The sequence below is a fragment of the Cynocephalus volans genome, chromosome 5 (genome assembly GCF_027409185.1).
Source record: "Cynocephalus volans isolate mCynVol1 chromosome 5, mCynVol1.pri, whole genome shotgun sequence".
In the NCBI taxonomy this organism is placed as follows: Eukaryota; Metazoa; Chordata; class Mammalia; order Dermoptera; family Cynocephalidae; genus Cynocephalus; species Cynocephalus volans.
Window position 1 is genome coordinate 115,250,514 of NC_084464.1, and position 17,702 is coordinate 115,268,215.

The window sequence follows — 17,702 nt, forward strand, 5'->3', positions numbered from 1 at the left end:
TTGTATCAACTCAAAGTGCTACTTTACCAAAAAAAAAAAAATAATAATAATGATCATTAATATTTATATGTGAGATCTTAAACATCTGCTTTTGTCAGCTTTTGAATTTAATAGTCTTCTTTTAGAATCCTTTTGGTTTTGAACTTACGGTTTATGATTCATATGTAAATGACCCTTAACTTTTAAGGGTTTCTTTATTTTGTTAGCCAGTGTATTTTAGCTAATCCCCAACTGTGATTTTAGCATTTCATCATCAATTTTGGTAACAAAGTTGAGCTCAGTGCATTAAGGGATCACAATTCTAAGTAAAAGTACTACAAACTTGTTTAGCCTTTATTTCTTTGGAATCACTATTATCATCATTTAATTCACTTCTACACTCATATTTAGAGAGATGCTTTTTTTTGACTGAAATAATCCAGTGAGGCTTGCTTTATCATGTATTTAGAAATGAAAATAAATAATATACTTTACATCTATTACTGAACTAATAATATCAAATTATAAATTTAATTTGACTAAAAATATAATTGAAAATTTACCAATTCTAAGAATAAATGCTATGTTTCTCATATTTCTATACATTTTTTGGCTTGCAGTTATCTAACCTGAAACTGCCACAGTTGTAATGGGTTCTCACTGTTCATGATTATTAAGTAGCTCATGCCATATCTGACTTCCCATACAAGTTCAACGATAGTCAGACTGGTCTATACTCTGTTCAATGAGATGAGTCATGAGCTTGAATATCATGACAACGTTAAATTGCAATAAAAGTTTCTGAATGCCTACTCTCAGTTTCTGTACTTATTTCAGAGCATCAGACACACAATTTGTAGTCTGTTACCAGTCTGTGGAGCACACTTTGACTATCATTGATCAAGTCTGGCTTTCAGTTCTCTTGGGTTTATTTCACCAGATGTATATTAAGCACTGTGCCATGCTAGTGAACCCAGGTGATGAAGTCACAGACCTATCTATATTGGAGATGCTAAGGAGTCTACTCAGAATGACAGACAAGATCCCCTGGCAATGGGCAAAAAGAGATACCACATTGGTGGTGTTGCTCTTATACAGTCAGGGGTAGAGCAGATGGACAGTTCTTCGTTTATCCTAGCCTGATGTCTGGGCTGGTGGTCAGAGCTGTTTCATGCCTGGGGCACATAAAATAGAAAAAAAAATTAATTAAAAAAATGTTTTTAATTTTTAAATTTTCTTAATTAGTTTTTTTTTAAAATAGAAAAAAATATTTTTTAAGACAGAAAATGAAATGTATGGTATATTTATGTTGTTATTGCACAGGGCTTCTTCAGTGAGAGTACCCAGAAGTGCCACTAGCCCTAAATAGGAGATCAGAGAAATTTTCCTAGAAAAGATAATTCCTGAACTGCATACATTAAAAGAGTGGCAATGACATATGGGAAATTTTCCATGGAGAGAGAATTTCTCAAAGAACAGAATGGCACAGGTGTCTGTTAGGGAAAGGTTTGGCAAGGAGTGAACAAACCACAAACACTTTGGTGCTCCCGAAGTTGAAGTGCAAGGCAGGACATGATAGAAGATGGGCCTTGAGAAGAAGAAAGTCCTCCATATGGAGGCCTAGAACTGGAACCCATGATATTCCCTAACAGAAAAAGCAATTTGTTTTCTTTTGTGTGCTTTGCTTCATCTATGAGCATATGGGAGTCAGGCACAAAACCACCCATTTTATTAATATCCAATCTGCTATGGAACACGCAGCTGTTGATAATTAGCCTTTTCTTATGGGCCTTAAATTTTTTTGTTCTTCCTGTTACTCCAAATTCTCTTTTGTATCTATGTACGGTTCCTCCTCGATTTTTCATCCAGTTAGGTGCTATTCCAGAATGTTGCTTCTCTCTCTCAAACTAAATCTTTCTCTGATATACTGCTATATTCATCAGACTAAGAAGAAGAAGAAAAAAAAAAAGATTGCTCTTACTTTAGATCATTTTATTACCTTTAGGCAAATAGGACTTTTTAAAAATATGATGGGAAGATGTAAGTTTAAAGTCACTAGAGAAAGACACATTGGCTCCGTGTATATTTGTCATCTATGTATGCTCTTCTTCATTCCATTCCTCATTATCATAAATAATTAAAATCACTATGTTTTTACATTGAATTCCTAATCTAAATTCCTTTCATAAGCTTACTGACCTTAACCAGCTGCCTGTTTTCCTGTGTAAATAATTTGATCACTCAAAAGTGTGATTGATTTGTTTTTACTTTATGTCCTTTTTCATTTCATCAGGGTAAGAAGTGGGATGTTACCCTTTCCAATTAATTAATATATTTATCTGTGAAGTTATACTACTTAAAGGCACAAGCATACATTTTACCACAATATATTCCTGGAAACTGTCACAAAACAGATTATTTTAAAATGGAATCTACTTCTTCATAGAAATAAATTAAGACTGGAAAATACTGGGTTTTGGCTATTTATACGTGTTTAGGTATCTGTTCTTACTAGCCCTACCTACTCATAATAGAAAAGCCAAAAATAAATTTATCTTCCATTTTGTGGCTTAACTTTGGGTAAACAATTTTAAAAGCAACTTTTAGAATTATTTAACCTCATAAGACAATGCTGTTCATTGAATGAAACAGGTATGAATACCATCCATCAAAAAGAAATTCAGTGCATAAAAATACAATTTTATTAACTCATACAATAGCCTACTGTAATTTATATGTTATCTAAACATTTAATATAAAAGAAAAAAACAAAAAATAAACAAAAAAGTAAACATTTAGTATAATGTTGTGAAGGTTGGACTAAGTAGTACTAATATGTGAGTATTTACCTGGGGTTGGGAATGCCAAATAGCAAATAAAAGGAATTATGACTGTGGTTTGAATGTTAATTGGTTAATAAAGAATGAGAAACATTTTCAAGTTCAAAGTTGTAGAAAGTGGCTATAAGTAGCAATCCAGCAAAGTACTGAAAATCACAGGCTCCAAAGTCCCTACCTGTGGTCTCCACCACGTCTTCTACAGAACTGCTTGCGACTCTCCAGTACAAGGGTTGAGTAAATCATAAAAGACAACAATTAGTTGTCTTGTTTCCAAATTGTTTCAATTCTTACGTAACAGCTAACCTTTGATCAGAAGATAATTCTTTAATTATGAAAATAATTTAAATTTCTTGAAAAGTATATCAGTGTTTTGTATCAACATATATAATGAAAAATTTAGCTTGGTATCCTCTAAATTTTTGCATTTCTCTTTTATTACAGTAATTTTATAATTTAAATTTCTCCACGAAACCCTGAGCTTAAGGTGGAGATGATGGCATGTTGTATGGCCTGTGCCCTCAGCATCCCCACCAGTGCCTACATAAATAAGGTGCTCAAAAATGTGTGTGGAATTCTTCTCTTTCAAACCCCATTCCATTTCACAGATATGACTCTTTATATTCCATATCTGCCTACTCCCTCCTTTATTTTATTTTTCAGTGTTATTTCCTCCTCCACCCAGAAGTTTGCATTGAAGAAAGTTAAAAATAACAAAAACCTGAATGCTTTGTGTTTGCAAATATCCTCATGGATGGAGTTCACATCTTTGATCTATTTTTTTTTTTCTTTGTTCACATCTGTTGTCCATTTTCATAGAAAGTCTCTTTCAGGCTTGAACTGCAACTTTGATTCACCACCATGCTTGTGTCTGAAGGTCCTCAGCATGGGGCAGTGGGCACCACAGGTTTTCATGGAAGGAGAAGGTTAAGGGAGAATAAACTTTAGGTGACCTTCTAAAGAACGGATTTAATACTTTGGCCACATTTTTCCTTTGTAGTAGGAGGATATTCCAGAGGTAGGATATCACAGACACTTAGACTATGTTTTAGAGGACAACATCGGGGTTTATTACTACTCAAGAATAAGTAATAGTTAAATCAGAGAGTAAATGCCTCTGTCAAAAAAAAAAAAAAAATCCCTAGACCCTAGATTCAGATGTTACTCATGATTAGATTACAAACAATTGCCAAAATTAGCTATTCATACCCAGATGTAACATCAACATTATACCAAATTGTGTATGTGACATGTATTTGTGTTTGTTTGTGTGTGTAAAGCATGAGTTAAGAAAGGAGAGGAACTAGTCAATTATACATTCAAGTAAACAATCTAGTTGTGGTGTTATAAAGAAAATAGCCACCTAACCAGCTGAAACTTTTACTCCCCAAATAATTGTTAAAGAATTGTATAAGCATATCTTAAAGGGACAGTCTGATTGTGTGCTTTCAAAAACTACTTAGACTTGGTCCTCCCAGCCCCCAAGGTTATTGTTCACTCAGAAAATTCTCTGTTGGTTGGATCTCTACCAGGTACCTGATGTTTAAACAGAATATATGTTTATGTAATCCTCCTCGATGATATATCCTTACTAATTTACTTCCAAAACAAGAGGAAATGGCCTCAGTGGCCTTCATCAATCTCTGAGATTTCCTTTCTCATTCATCAAGGGATATTAACTCATTTGAATAACATATCAATCTCTTCCTTCAGTAATAAGAGACTGTTCTAGCACTGGAGAGTTGGTGAGAAATGGAAGTGGATGGAAGAAGAAGATACTTGTAAGTAAGTTGAAAAGGCAATTTCACAGATTAGTTTTCTTTGGAAGTTTTTGGTTTAGGGTTTATGTCTAAAAAGTCTAGGGGGAAAAGGACCATCAGTTGCTATGGTCTCACTCCACTGTCTATTGTCTAGTAAAAATAAACCCTCACAAAGTGAGATGGGAAGGGACCAAGTTGCAGCTCGATGTAAAGGGACAGAGAAGTGAAGCCTCCTTCATTCTTCACCATGACCTCCTTTGACTCTGTCTTCCTGGGCAGGGACAAATTGCCCTCTTCCTAGAGCACTCCTTCTTGACTCTAGTAGTTACTATTTCAAAGCAGAAAATTCTGTGTGAAAGGGGTAGATTTTTCTGGATTTTCATCTCAAAAGAGGATTGTGAAAAATCCAAGTAAATATAAGTATTTCAGATTCAGATTTATTCATATAATTGGGTAAAATATGATGCTAGTATAAACTTGTAGGTCCTTTGTCAGATGAACATGCTGCCTTTGCATAAATAAAAATTCCTCTCACCTTGGCCATCTGTCTCACAAATGTGTGCTGAGGTTTATAGAACCATTAGACACATGTACTGAGGAAAACTCATCTTCAGTATCAGAAAAATCAACTGAAAACACACATCCTATTTTTAAAATAGACAAATTACATCATATTCTTTTACAAAATCAATAAAAAAATTAAAGCATCAATTTAGAGATCAATTCTTTTATTTATTTATTTAATTTTTTTTTTACTAACTTTCTATCACCCTAGAAATTGAAAAAACCCATTTAGTTGCATCCAGGGAGTTGTGAACTTTAATACAATATATCCAATTTAGTAATAATATCATGCAGTACATGTGTGTAGGTTTAAGTGTACCATGGTATGTTTCCTCTAGCTGGTATGTATGAATACTTCAAAGTACTTGGCTCTTGACTGATGAAGATTTCATGTCTTATTGATTTGGTTCCTAGAAAACTAGAAGATTTTTATTTTGTATGAGCTAGTGGCATTTGAAAACACATGTGTAAAAGACTTGCAAAATTTATATGCACGTGCACATGAGGGCACTTTTATTGAACTCATATGAAGTAAGAACTCCAGGTTGTTTTTTCCTGTGGAGTAACTCATATGATAAATCAGCCATTGTTTACAACATGGTAGAAAACTAAATGTTGTAAGCAAAAACCGGATGGAAAATTATCTGGCTAGATAATACAATGTCTTACAGGGACACAATAAAAGTATAGCAAGATCTTTTCTCCTATTCTTTTGAAATATTTTTAGAAAAGAAAAATTATTTTGAGGAATTAGGATTATTGTATATATTGTTCTTTTTTCCTTTTTGCAAAAGAAGGGTGAAAAAAAAAGTCTTGCCTAAGACGGGAGACAGGACTACGTAGTCCTAAATGCTGATTGCTGAAGGCCCATAGTGAGGTCTAAACAAAGTTCAAGACTGAAAAAATGTCTGAACACAAGGACAACATAATTTCTTTTACCACTGTGGTACTCCATGTATTAATCTGAGTACTGGAGTTCTTTTCTGCATTTTTGGTTTCTGTTTTTATGAAAAATAAAACCCCCCAATATAATGACAGGAATTATTTCTGAAGCCACTAGTGTGTTTTTCAGAGTCAGCCCAAATTAGTTTCATTGGTGTTTCTTTCGTTGTGTGTGTTTCCACACTCTCTACCCTAAACCTGCAGACTTTACATTTTTTCTTATGATTCGGCATACGACATAGACAATTTGCTACCTTTTTCTACAAGACAAGATTTTTCAATACAGGGTAAGTTCTCAACCATATAAGAAGGTAAGCATTGTCCTTCTTGGGGTCAGGCCATTGGAGTCAGCAATGTTTTTTGCCGTCTTTAACTTTTTAAGCCTATATTATGAATCGCAGTAGTTTTGGTATTCATGTTTTCAGAGGAAAACTCATTAGAATCCCCTGGATCTCTTGTCGCAAATCATTTGGGTGCTTATAGAAGTTGAGAATAAAAGCTAACATTCCTTGAGAGCTTACTGAGTCCTAGATGCTCTTCTGCACTTCATAAAAATTTATATGTCTACCCTTCTTATGGATGAGGAAACTGAGGCACAAATGCCTTAGTTAAGTAATTTACTTAAGGTCACTGAATTCTAACCCAGAATTTCTGGCTTCAGTGTCATAACAGTTAACTAATACCCTACGGACATGGATAGGCCCACTGATCTTGTCGTGACCCCATCACTCAGGTGCTCTGGCCTCATTAAATGATAGAAAGGCCTATTGAAGCTATCCTAGGTCAAAGGTTGGTGGATAGCACTTACTGGGAGGATTCTATATATGCTGAACCAATGACCTATATGGTGTTGTTTCTCCTATAAGCCAAATGTAGAGATCTAGGAGCAAGAAATAAAAGTATAGGTGGCACTTTACACACCCAGAAAAGTGCCTCCTAGAAAAATTTTGACTGACGATCCCAAGAAAATAGACTCTGATAGATTAGAGCTGTGTTGTCCAGTATGGTAATTAACAGCCACATGTGGCTTTTTAAATTTATTTTAATAAATAAACAAATTAAAATTCAGTTCTTTAGATGCACTAGCCACATTTCAAGTGCTCACTAGCTACTTGTGGCTAGTGGCTACTGTGTAAGACATTGAAGATATACTTTCACCGTCGTTCAAACTTCTATTAGCAGTAGTTTAGGGTCTGAAGGTAAAGGGAACACAGAATCTGGTGGTGACGGCTGACTCAAGTGTACAGAGGCGACTGTGCCAGGAGCAGCTTCCTAACCAGACCCCTGCTGCAGCTGGTCCAAGGCTCCCCACAGTGTAGCCTCTCCAGGTCACTGTCTATTTTCTGAGCCTGTTTCTGGGAACTATCTAATTTCCTTCTTACAAATTTCTTTCCTGTTTAAGTTAACCACTGTTGTTTTCTGTTGATTGCAACAAGAATCTTTCTTAATAGAATGTCCTTTACTTAACATTACCTAAAACAGAACAATCTGCCCTTTAGGAAATTACTAATATTGGACTGTTACATATTAACATAATGGTCCTTGGATCTCACCGGATAATTAGCTAAAAGGAGGAAAGTCTAGGGATAGAATTACTTGGGGTAAATATTTTTCTCTCCCTTGGCCTAGCAATTTTGGGGGCCAAGGACACTCTGTCTGATGGAGGTGAGTTGACATTGCCAAAAAAAGAAAGCCAGGGGCTTTAAAAAGGGGTGCTTTGTGAGAGCCCCATGGTCTGCAGGCTTCAAGGAAAACCATATCTAATAGCAAATAATCCCAAGCCTTTGATAAATCTTGATGAACATTACAGTCAGTGCTATAGAGGATTTCATGAAGATTTTATTCTATACTTACAATGGTAGGCCAGAGAAAAATGGTAGCTCCAAAGTATTGGCCATCAGTAACAGCCAGCTGTGGCTGGCAGAGCAGCCATATGAGGACCATCAGAGCTTGAGCCAGTAACGTGGTAAGTTGACAAGAGGGTTGAAACTGTATGAGAGCCCTTGTGATACAGCACTCGGGGATGAAAAGTATCTGATAACTCAACATCGTCATAGTTTGGGTATTAGTACAAACATGATCTTACAAATATTCACAGGCTGAAAATGCAAATGACATTTGAATTATATAAGGAAGAACTTTTTTGCCATCAGGTGTATTCTACAATGGAAGGGACTGACTTATGCGGTAATGGGGTACTTGTCACTGGAAAGGCTTAGCTAGAGATCAGATGAGCAACTGGCAATGACACTGTGGAAAAGATTTCTGAGCAGGTGGGATTTCAAAAGCTTCCCTTCACCTGAAGGCTTTGTGAACCTCCTATTCTTAATATAATAGGCTTTACAAACTAATGTGATTTCAGATTGCAAATGTAGCAAATTTTTCCCTAAAACCCAGGGAAAACCAAAATATCCGTTAAAATACTTGGAATGTTGTGGCTGGACTCTTCAGTTTAACTCCCTTGATGCTTGGCTCTTTCCGTTTTCTTTCTGTTTCCTTTGCATGTAAAATAAACTTTGGTTTTGAGTAAGGTGAAAGCTATTAACGTGCTTTGGAGTAAAGGTTAATGATTCCTAATACTATTAAAATTTTATGCAGAATATAGTGAACAATTCTTAGGGAATACTAATCCTATATGCTACAAAAATTAAAACATTTATCTCTAAAAAAATTATATAAATTGTTCTGATTTCTGCAGTGGTCTGCGTATTTATGTTTCCAAGAACATTTCAGTTACAGGCTGAGGAACTTGGGGAAATAGAAGTACGGCTGGATTTTCCAGGACATTCACATATGCGACCAACTCTGTGGCTATGCTTGGAATCTGCTCCTGGCTCAGGATCAGTTACATACATAAACTCATTCCACATTTTCATCCTATCTGTTTCCAAGACTAATTCTTCACGAATGCTAGAAGCCTGCTTTATGTTTTACGCATTTATCAATGACCCACATAATCTGTAATCTTTCATACCTTTGGAGACTTTGGGTCTAGCTTAATCTCTGCTTGTTCTGCTTTTTACATTAGGTTTTCCTTTTAAGTTGTCTCCCCTCCCATTATATACTATAATAAAGTACCAAAATAAACACTGTTAAATTTACCATTTTTTTCCACAAATTCATTCAGCAAACAATTATTTTAAAAACCTATTGCTCAGATAGATAGATAGATAGATAGATAGATAGATAGATAGATAGATAGATAGATAGATAGATAGATAGATAGATAGATAGATAGATAGATGATAGAACTGGCCAAACGATAAGTTACCACCATATGATATTTTTTGCATTGTTGTACATGTTCCCATTTTTATTTGTATCTGTTCCTACTTCTCCTGAGTTTTGTACTTTAGACTCCACTGCTAGACTCTAAATTCTTTGAGGGAAACAAGAGACCTCTCTTGTATAAGTAAAATGTGTCCAGTTCCTATAGACATTCATGCATTTATTCAATCATTTATTTTTTTCAGCAAGCATCTATTAAGAACATAGTATGTACAGAGTGCTGCAGAATGGTAACTGTCCTTTGCAAAATACAGTCCCCCAAGCTGAACATAGCATCCATCCCAGACTTGCTTGACCACCATGGAGCAGAAGAGGATTGTCAGTCTACCCATATCCAAATTTAGAGGAAAGCTTGTATCGAATTGGACTTGATAGTATATCATCACTTTATACTGAGAGATATTATAACAAGTACTTCTATAAAACCTTTCCCCACATTTACTGTACATGAAAGCCTTTTTGATGATGCCTGGGAGAAACTTCTCTCTAGTCGCACATCAGGAACAGTTGTGCTTCTCAAAGGTGACCGGCTTGCTTTTATAGCAAGGATACACTGTGAACATTGTAAGAGAGTCTATTCCAAGTTAGCTGCTAGTATTTAGGAACCTCTTATCTTTATTACTCATTCAACTACACCTACTGATCCCCCAAGAAGGTATATAGAATTGCATGCTAGGCATGTTTTGTGCACAGTTCTGCTCATTTTACCTTATGGTAATGTACACTTCCGTATAAATTAATTATATTCTGTTAAAAGCAAGATTGGAGGAAGGAGAGATTATTAACTTGATATATAGCAAGCTAGATGGTATTATGCTTCTCTTACTGCTGACTAAAATTTCCCCTGTTTATTATTGCTAGCCATTACTATCCTCTACTTAAGTGTGATCTTTGGCACTAAGCCAAAGTCCTAAAATGAATAAAGTCCCTCTGATTTTCCCTCTCACATGACTCTCACAGGCTCTTTTTTTCTCTCCAGCCCCACTGTCATGTCCTTGTCCAGATCTCATGGCCAGGCTGGGGCCATGCGTCTTCTAAATATCTCACTAGTAAATTTAAATTGGGGTTTCTGCCCCATTTACAGGGATTCCCACAGTGATTATCTCTGTGCTACACCCGCTTTCTTCTTTGAGGGAAGCTGATCCTCCTCCGGTGTCCTACCTGGCATGTGCTCTAAACAATAGCTGCCAATTTCTTCCTTGACCTCACCTCTATGGCCACATTATTTTGACTAGAGATACTGTAACACTTGAAAAGATATTTGGCTGCAAGTAACCAAAAGTATCTGACAATGGTTTAAGAAAAAGGGTGTTTTTTTTTTCCCCTCACATAACAAGAATGCTGAAGGTAGATAGTTGCTCACATTGGTTATAGTGGCTCAAAAAAATTAGGGCCTATGTCTTTGCAATTCCACATATGTGTTAACTCATGGTTAGTAGTTGGCTACTACAGCTCAAAACATTGTATTTGTTCTAAGGGAAGAAGAAAAGCAGAAGGAGAAGAGAGGGCTCCAACCAAGTCCAACCCCTTTATCAAGAAAGAAAATGGCTTTTAGAAACTCCTGTAGCACACTTTCCTTAGAATCTCATTGGAATTAAGTGGGTTTCAAGAATACCTTCAGTTGCAAAGAAAAAGTTGGAAAATATAGAACTAGATTGTAACATTTAGCTTCAGCTAGTCATGATCAATCACATGAGGTTGGGCCACAACATTCCTAAATGAACTCAGGGTTCTGTTATCAATGAAGAAGTTGGAAATGGATATAGAAAAGGCAGTTGCACCCCAAGCTTCTTAAAACATCCCATCCCTTGATCTCAGTGATATGTCTATGGATTGGAACACCACCCAAGTCTGGCTAACAGAGCCTTTACACAAAGTTGTTTAAACTCTTTGCTAGACAGTTGCCTTTGGTTACACATTTAGCCTAAAAAAGAATCTTGCATCAGAGAAGGAAGTTGACATAGAATGAAGTAAATAACAGATACAGAAAAAGAAAATCCAAATGGCACTTATTCTTATAGAGTCATTGTTAAGGCCAGTTTTACTCCTGCCCTTGATCACAGGATCCAATCAATTTTCTGTTATGCTCAAACTAGATAAATTTAGATTTCTACCTTCTGCAATCAAAAGCTCCTGACTAACACATTTCTTAACATATTTCCCTCTTTCTAGTCTCTCCCAACTTCAGTCAATGCAGTACCAAGCCCTTAGAGTTGTTTTTCTCAAACACAAATTTGGTGATGTCACCAATTTAAAATAATGATTTTTTTTTCCATTACCTGCAAATTGAAACTCAAACAATTTATTATATTAAATGCTTTTCATAACCTGGCTCAGAAACACACACAAATCGCTGCTTTGGCCATACAAAACTACTCAACACTCCTAAAATGTTCCATGCACTTCCATGCCATGACTTTCCCTATCTGCGATGCCCTTCCACATCTTATTCAACTGGATACTTAAATTAGTTCCTCAGGACCTCACTTGGCACAACCTTGCTTCTACAGATATCACTGAACCATCCAGGAACACTCACACCTATATATACACACACCTAAAAAAGTCTTACCCATTCTATTCTTTTCTCAGTTCCAATAGTCCCTCATATACCTTTATCACAGCATACACCACAGCGTAGAGTAGTTACTCCTAGCTAAATGTTAGTTCCTCAAGGACAGAGACTGAGAAACTTCATTGACTGTTTGTTTAATGGGAATAAGTGAAGCATTTGCACAACTAGAGGAAGAAAGAAACTCCTAAAATCATCTGAATTTTTCTCTCACTTAGCTTATATTCGATTAAATTCCTTAGTGCTTTCTTCTTTGCATCGCTATTATCCTCAGCTCCCCATCTTGTAACAATGTTAGTAGTATTTTGTAATTGAAAGGTGGAACTTTATGGCTATGTGTCATAAGACTGGCATTGTGCTTTAGCTTAGCTTTACAGTTATAAAATATTTAATAATTTTATTCTATAATTGGGAGCTATCCTACCATACTTATATATAACTTTAGTAATTATCATTTCTACATCTCTACAAAATGTATTAATAATATGGTGAATAGGATAAAATTTAGAGTTGTATGCAACATCCTCTAGAACCTTCACATAAAGTTGACATTGAGCTGTTGACCAATAGTCTTTGAGCCTAGTTCCTTATCTCATTGTGAGTCTGGCTAACTGGAGTCTCATCCAGGCCACAGTTCATAACATTGCTGCCAAGCATTCCATAATTTTGGAATAAGATTGAAAATACATAAATAAATATGCCTATTTTACAGCCAAAGAATCTTGGTTTCAGAAAAGCTACTTGTGAAAGCTTTAGAACCGATAAATGGGAAAATCACATAAATTTTTCTGGTTCTAAATCCCGTGACTGTTTTATTACACAACAGCCCCTTCATTTGGTACTCTATCAAGTGTCCTACCAAAATGAAACAATGTACCTGCAGCATTTTTATCTACCACTGTACAAAGTTCATTTAAATAGGAAACTATGTTTCTTTGGTATGATTTGTCTTCCATGAATCCATGCAATTTCTCAACTGCTTCTTTTTCTACGTGCTTACCAACCATCTGTTAATAATCTATTTTAATCTTAAATTTCTCCTCTGATTATCCAAGATACCTCTAGCTAAATGTTTGCTCAGCTTCTTATAAGACTTCCATAGATTTTTCACTTTTGTAAAAGTTTTTTGTTTGGGAACTAGACTATCCAAGGAGGTTCGCCATGACTACAGAATTATTATTGAACAAATTTAAACCCAAAAATAATTTATTTTTTTTTCAATCTGGTGAATATTTTCTCCTAAACCATTAGCATGGGAAATCTCAGCATTCCTAAGAAGGACTTACAGACAAAAATCCATTTGGAAGAGGAGGACTACATATGAGAGTACTTTAAAAAGTGTGTGAAAAAATAGAATTGAAAGATAACATGAATCGTTCCGTGAACTTTTTGAAGTACTCTCATATTTGTCTTGAATTTGCAAGCATAGCAATTCCACTGCTTGACTTAGATTTTTTGTGTATTTAGTATATTTGGAGGACTTATGGAGAATAGGGTGGAGGACTAAAGCACTGCCCCCAGCCACCCTTGGTGTTGCCACTGAATCCTGGCCAGTTAGTGCACATGTCTTAATTTCCACCTCATCCAGGTAACATGCTTGCTCTGCTGTCACAGTAGTCAGTAAGACCAAGGACTGTACAGAAGCCTGCTAATTGTCCAGACCTTCATGTTTGGCTGCCAACTGGCAGTTTCCCCTGAAGCAGTAGTTCATTGCTCAGTGAGAGAAGTCACTGTAGACCAACCTGGGATACTGCATCCCCCAAGGGGAGCACAGCAGAGGACTCAAAGTCTTTGCCAACCAGAAGTCTGAAGACAATTTCTTCAGGGAGGAGCAGCCTGTTAGGCAAACCAATAAAATCACAAACCAACAAATCCAAACTATAAAACACCTCTTTGTAAAATTCAGTGTGATGGAGGTGGAAGAACTGAATCTGTGCTTAAATCTCATTTGGATTGCAGATGAACAGCAGGAACAACAACAAAATGAAGCTTTATAAGACAGACTGAGAAAGTTAACAGTCAGTTTTCAATTGAGAAGTTCCCTGGAGAACAAATGATAAGCCCAGCCCTGGTACCGAATATACTTCTTGTCTGAGTTTACCTACATGCCACATAATTGATTATACATTTTATAATAATTGCTAATGCATTTTATGGACTCATTGATACTTTATATATTAACTGATTATACATTTATAAAAAGACACACAACTTTGTTTAGTGGGTAAAATAACATAAATGTAGGAACCCTGTTTCTCAGCTATCAGGTCAATAGGGCCAAAAAAGATTACTGCTCAGTCTAAACCAAACCTTTTCCAACTTACAAACATAAAGGCATTTCCTTCATTGGATAGTGTCAGGGCCAACTCTGGGGAAGGCCCTAGGCAAGTATTGCTCCTTGTGCCCACTTATAATAAGATTAAGTTAATATTATTTCTTGAATTTTGAAATTCCTTTCTCTTGGAAAGAAATATAGACAAAAGATGCCTCTAAGATGAGGACAGTGAAGAACTGGGAAGGAGAAAGACTTGATTTCATGGTTTTGTCTGATTTTAATTAAGGTAGGATGAAGTAAGGAAACTATGGCTTCATCTCCTATATATGTGCCTTAAGTATTTTTAATGTCTCTTGGCAAACCAACTTCTTTCTGCTTTATAAGCAGTATCTCGAATGCCAATGTAGGAGCGCCCATAAAATGGTAATTCTATAACCTAAAGGTGATCCTATACATGACTTTTAAAACTCAATTAAATAATTAGACATTTTCATACTTTTTCAGGACTTAGAAATGATGACATTATATGGTTAAATTGATTGGTCACCAGAAGAAATAATATATCAATCAATGTTTGTTTCTAATAAAATTCATAACTTAATTATTTCAACTTTCTCTTATTTTTCATCAATTCTGAAATTGTTAATATAGTAAAAGATTATTAAAATCAAGTATTCTCAAAGATAAGTTAAATGTCATCCTGTTTCCTGGATAATTGTTCTACAGGAATGTCATTTGCCTGTATTAAAGTGAAACTGTATCTCCAGTGTTAAGTCCTGACTGCTCTCAGAGGCAGGGGGCTTTCTTTAATGTGTAAACTAAAGAATTAGACTTTTAACTCTCACAACATCTTTCTTTTGTCTGTCCTGTAGGTTTTGCCACAGAGTTAAACACTTGGAAAAACATTTTGCAAAGAAAAATGTGAAATACTTGTTCATGGGAAATCTTTACTCCACCCAGGAAAAGATAAATGGAACTTAAGAACTAGTCTTTAAGAGTGAGATGTTTATTGAAATAAGGAGGCTAATTGTCAAAAATGATGAGAAACAAATGTGAAAAGCCCTATGTTTGGAGCTCTGGCCACATGGAGTGTTTAAACAAACATATGCTGTGTTTCAAAAGAGGAGGCACAGTTTTGGAAGTTGCCATTTTTGGGGGGAAAATGTTCAGTGTAAGAGTAAAAAAAAAAAGAACATGGCTGCTAACAGCAGTTCCAGAACATGGAACAAAAAACATGGAACACAGCTGCCAACGCTATCTTCTCTGAAAGATTGGAGCTTCACTTTGCTAGTTTAGCTTTTTTACAATATTCACAGACATCACAGATCGGTTCTGCTGCAGACATGTGCTAAAGGGGCTGATATGGGAGAGCTGCTAGAGATAAGACAGAATCCTCTATGGATATGAAATATAAAACCCTGCTTGGCCAAGTTCTCAGTTTTTCCAAGGTTTTGTCATTAACTCTCAGAGCATTCTAGAAAAGAGTTTCTTACATTTGGCACTACTGACATTTGGAGCAGATAATTCTTTGCTGAGAGAGGGCTGTCTTGTATGTTATAGGATATTTAGTAGTGTCCCTAGCATCTACACATGAGAGGTCAGTAGCAGCTCCCACCTCATTGTAACAACCAAAAATGTCTCCAGACATGGCCAAATGTCCCTGGAAAGGGGAGAAGGGGAGAAAGGGACTCTCTCTTAACTTATATCTACCAATCTAGAGAATAATACATTGATTTAATGTTCTCAGGTAAACCGTGTATTGCATATTTACAAATGTATTCAGGAAAGGTGCAAACTTCATGGTGCCAGGACAGTGTAACCTGGTCTTAGATTGATCCCACATAAAAGGGCCAGTAAATTGATGAGCTTATATTCCTCTCAGGCAATGAACAACATTTCTGGGGCTTCTACAGATCGTCTGTAGTCTACTGGGGAAGCGCTGGGGCTTTGCAGTCAGACCCATCTGGATTTGGGTCCTGGCTCCACCACTTACCACTAGTGTGACCACGGGCTGGTTATTTGAGGCTCAGTTTTTCTCCTCACAAAATGGATCAGTACTGATCTCAAAGGATTGTTGTGAGGATCAATTAAAATAGTGTATCTTAATATTCACACATGGTAATTCCCTAATAAATCATCATTTGTTATGATGTGGTGCAATAATATTCAGGTTCAATAAATGGAGTATGTCATCCTTTTGCTTAACCACTAAACCAGTCATGACTGACAGATCTCATTAGCTGGAACACGTTTAAATAATTGTACAGTAGGACCTACAGATAATTAGAGCTCTTTCCAGCTTTTATTTTTACTGGCCTTCAGTTACCCTCATGTTGGATGCACATTAGTCACTGTTCCTGTGCCATCATTCCACAGCTTTTGTTTCCAGTGGGAGTGCCCGCTGAAATAGTCAACATCAACTTAACCGCAGTTTGACAAACCACAGAGTTGTTTCAATAAACACACAACATGCTGAGCTGTGTGCCTTTAGGAATGGGCAACTGTTGACCAAGAATATCCTATTTGGGGCCCCACCCAGTCCCCATAACCCAGTCATGTTATTCCCTGAAATCATGAAGATATTTAAGTTGTTCAGAGCCTCATTTTAAACAGAAATACACCAGCCACAGAAGAGGGGCTCACAGCAGTCAAGAGCAGAGAGTGATTCAAGTGACAAGAAGAAACAGGCCCTTCTGAGGTGTCTCCTGCTCATTTCTGCTGAAACTTTTCCAAACACCATATTACTCAGTATTGTGAAAGGGGACCAATGACTATGATGAAAAACAAGATACTCTTCTTTAGGAAAGCCTCCCAGAGGGATTAAGATGTTTACAACATTTGGAGAATGGCCAAGTTGGCATGTCTTCCAGCACAGCATGGAGAAGTGATCGAATCTAGTTTACAACCTATAGTTTGTACGTAGGGAAAGCGTGCCAAACATCGCCCCAAGAGTGGTATCACCTGGACAGCTCTTTAAAGGCTTCTACAAGGGGAAGATGATGCTTATCTGGAATCACCTCCATTTGGGAGAGTCCTCTGCTTCAATCAGTTGTGCAGCCTCAGAGATGCCTCATTGGGGGCCTCAGAAAACTTATGGGATCTTCAGTTTGTCCTAACCGAGTAAGCCAAAGGGGCGACCACTGTTCTCCTTCCCTTGCAGCCTCCTCTCCAGCTCAGTGCTACCTACTCATTTGTACTGGCAGTACCCTCCTAGGAGCAAGAAGCAGAAATATCAATCACCCTAGCTTGGCCAAAGACAAACTTATTGACTCAATGAAAGGAAAAGTTGACTCAGGAAGGGAAGACCCCCTCAATCAAAAGAAAGGGGGCATCACACTCCAACATCACAGTGTGAGTGTGGAGCGAGCATTTCTCAGAAGGGGACTGCTGTTCCAGCATATAGAACATACATGTCCAGTACTGCTTTCAATCATTTCACACAGATCATCTTGACATATGTCAGCACAATTCTTTAAATCAGGCCT

At 36.6% G+C, this 17,702-nt stretch overlaps 1 pseudogene; it reads left to right on the forward strand.

Moving 5' to 3' along the window:
- The first annotated feature begins 1,021 nt into the window (after positions 1-1,021).
- LOC134379387 (small nucleolar RNA SNORA48) lies at positions 1,022-1,167 on the forward strand (annotated as a pseudogene).
- Positions 1,168-17,702: the final 16,535 nt, after the last annotated feature.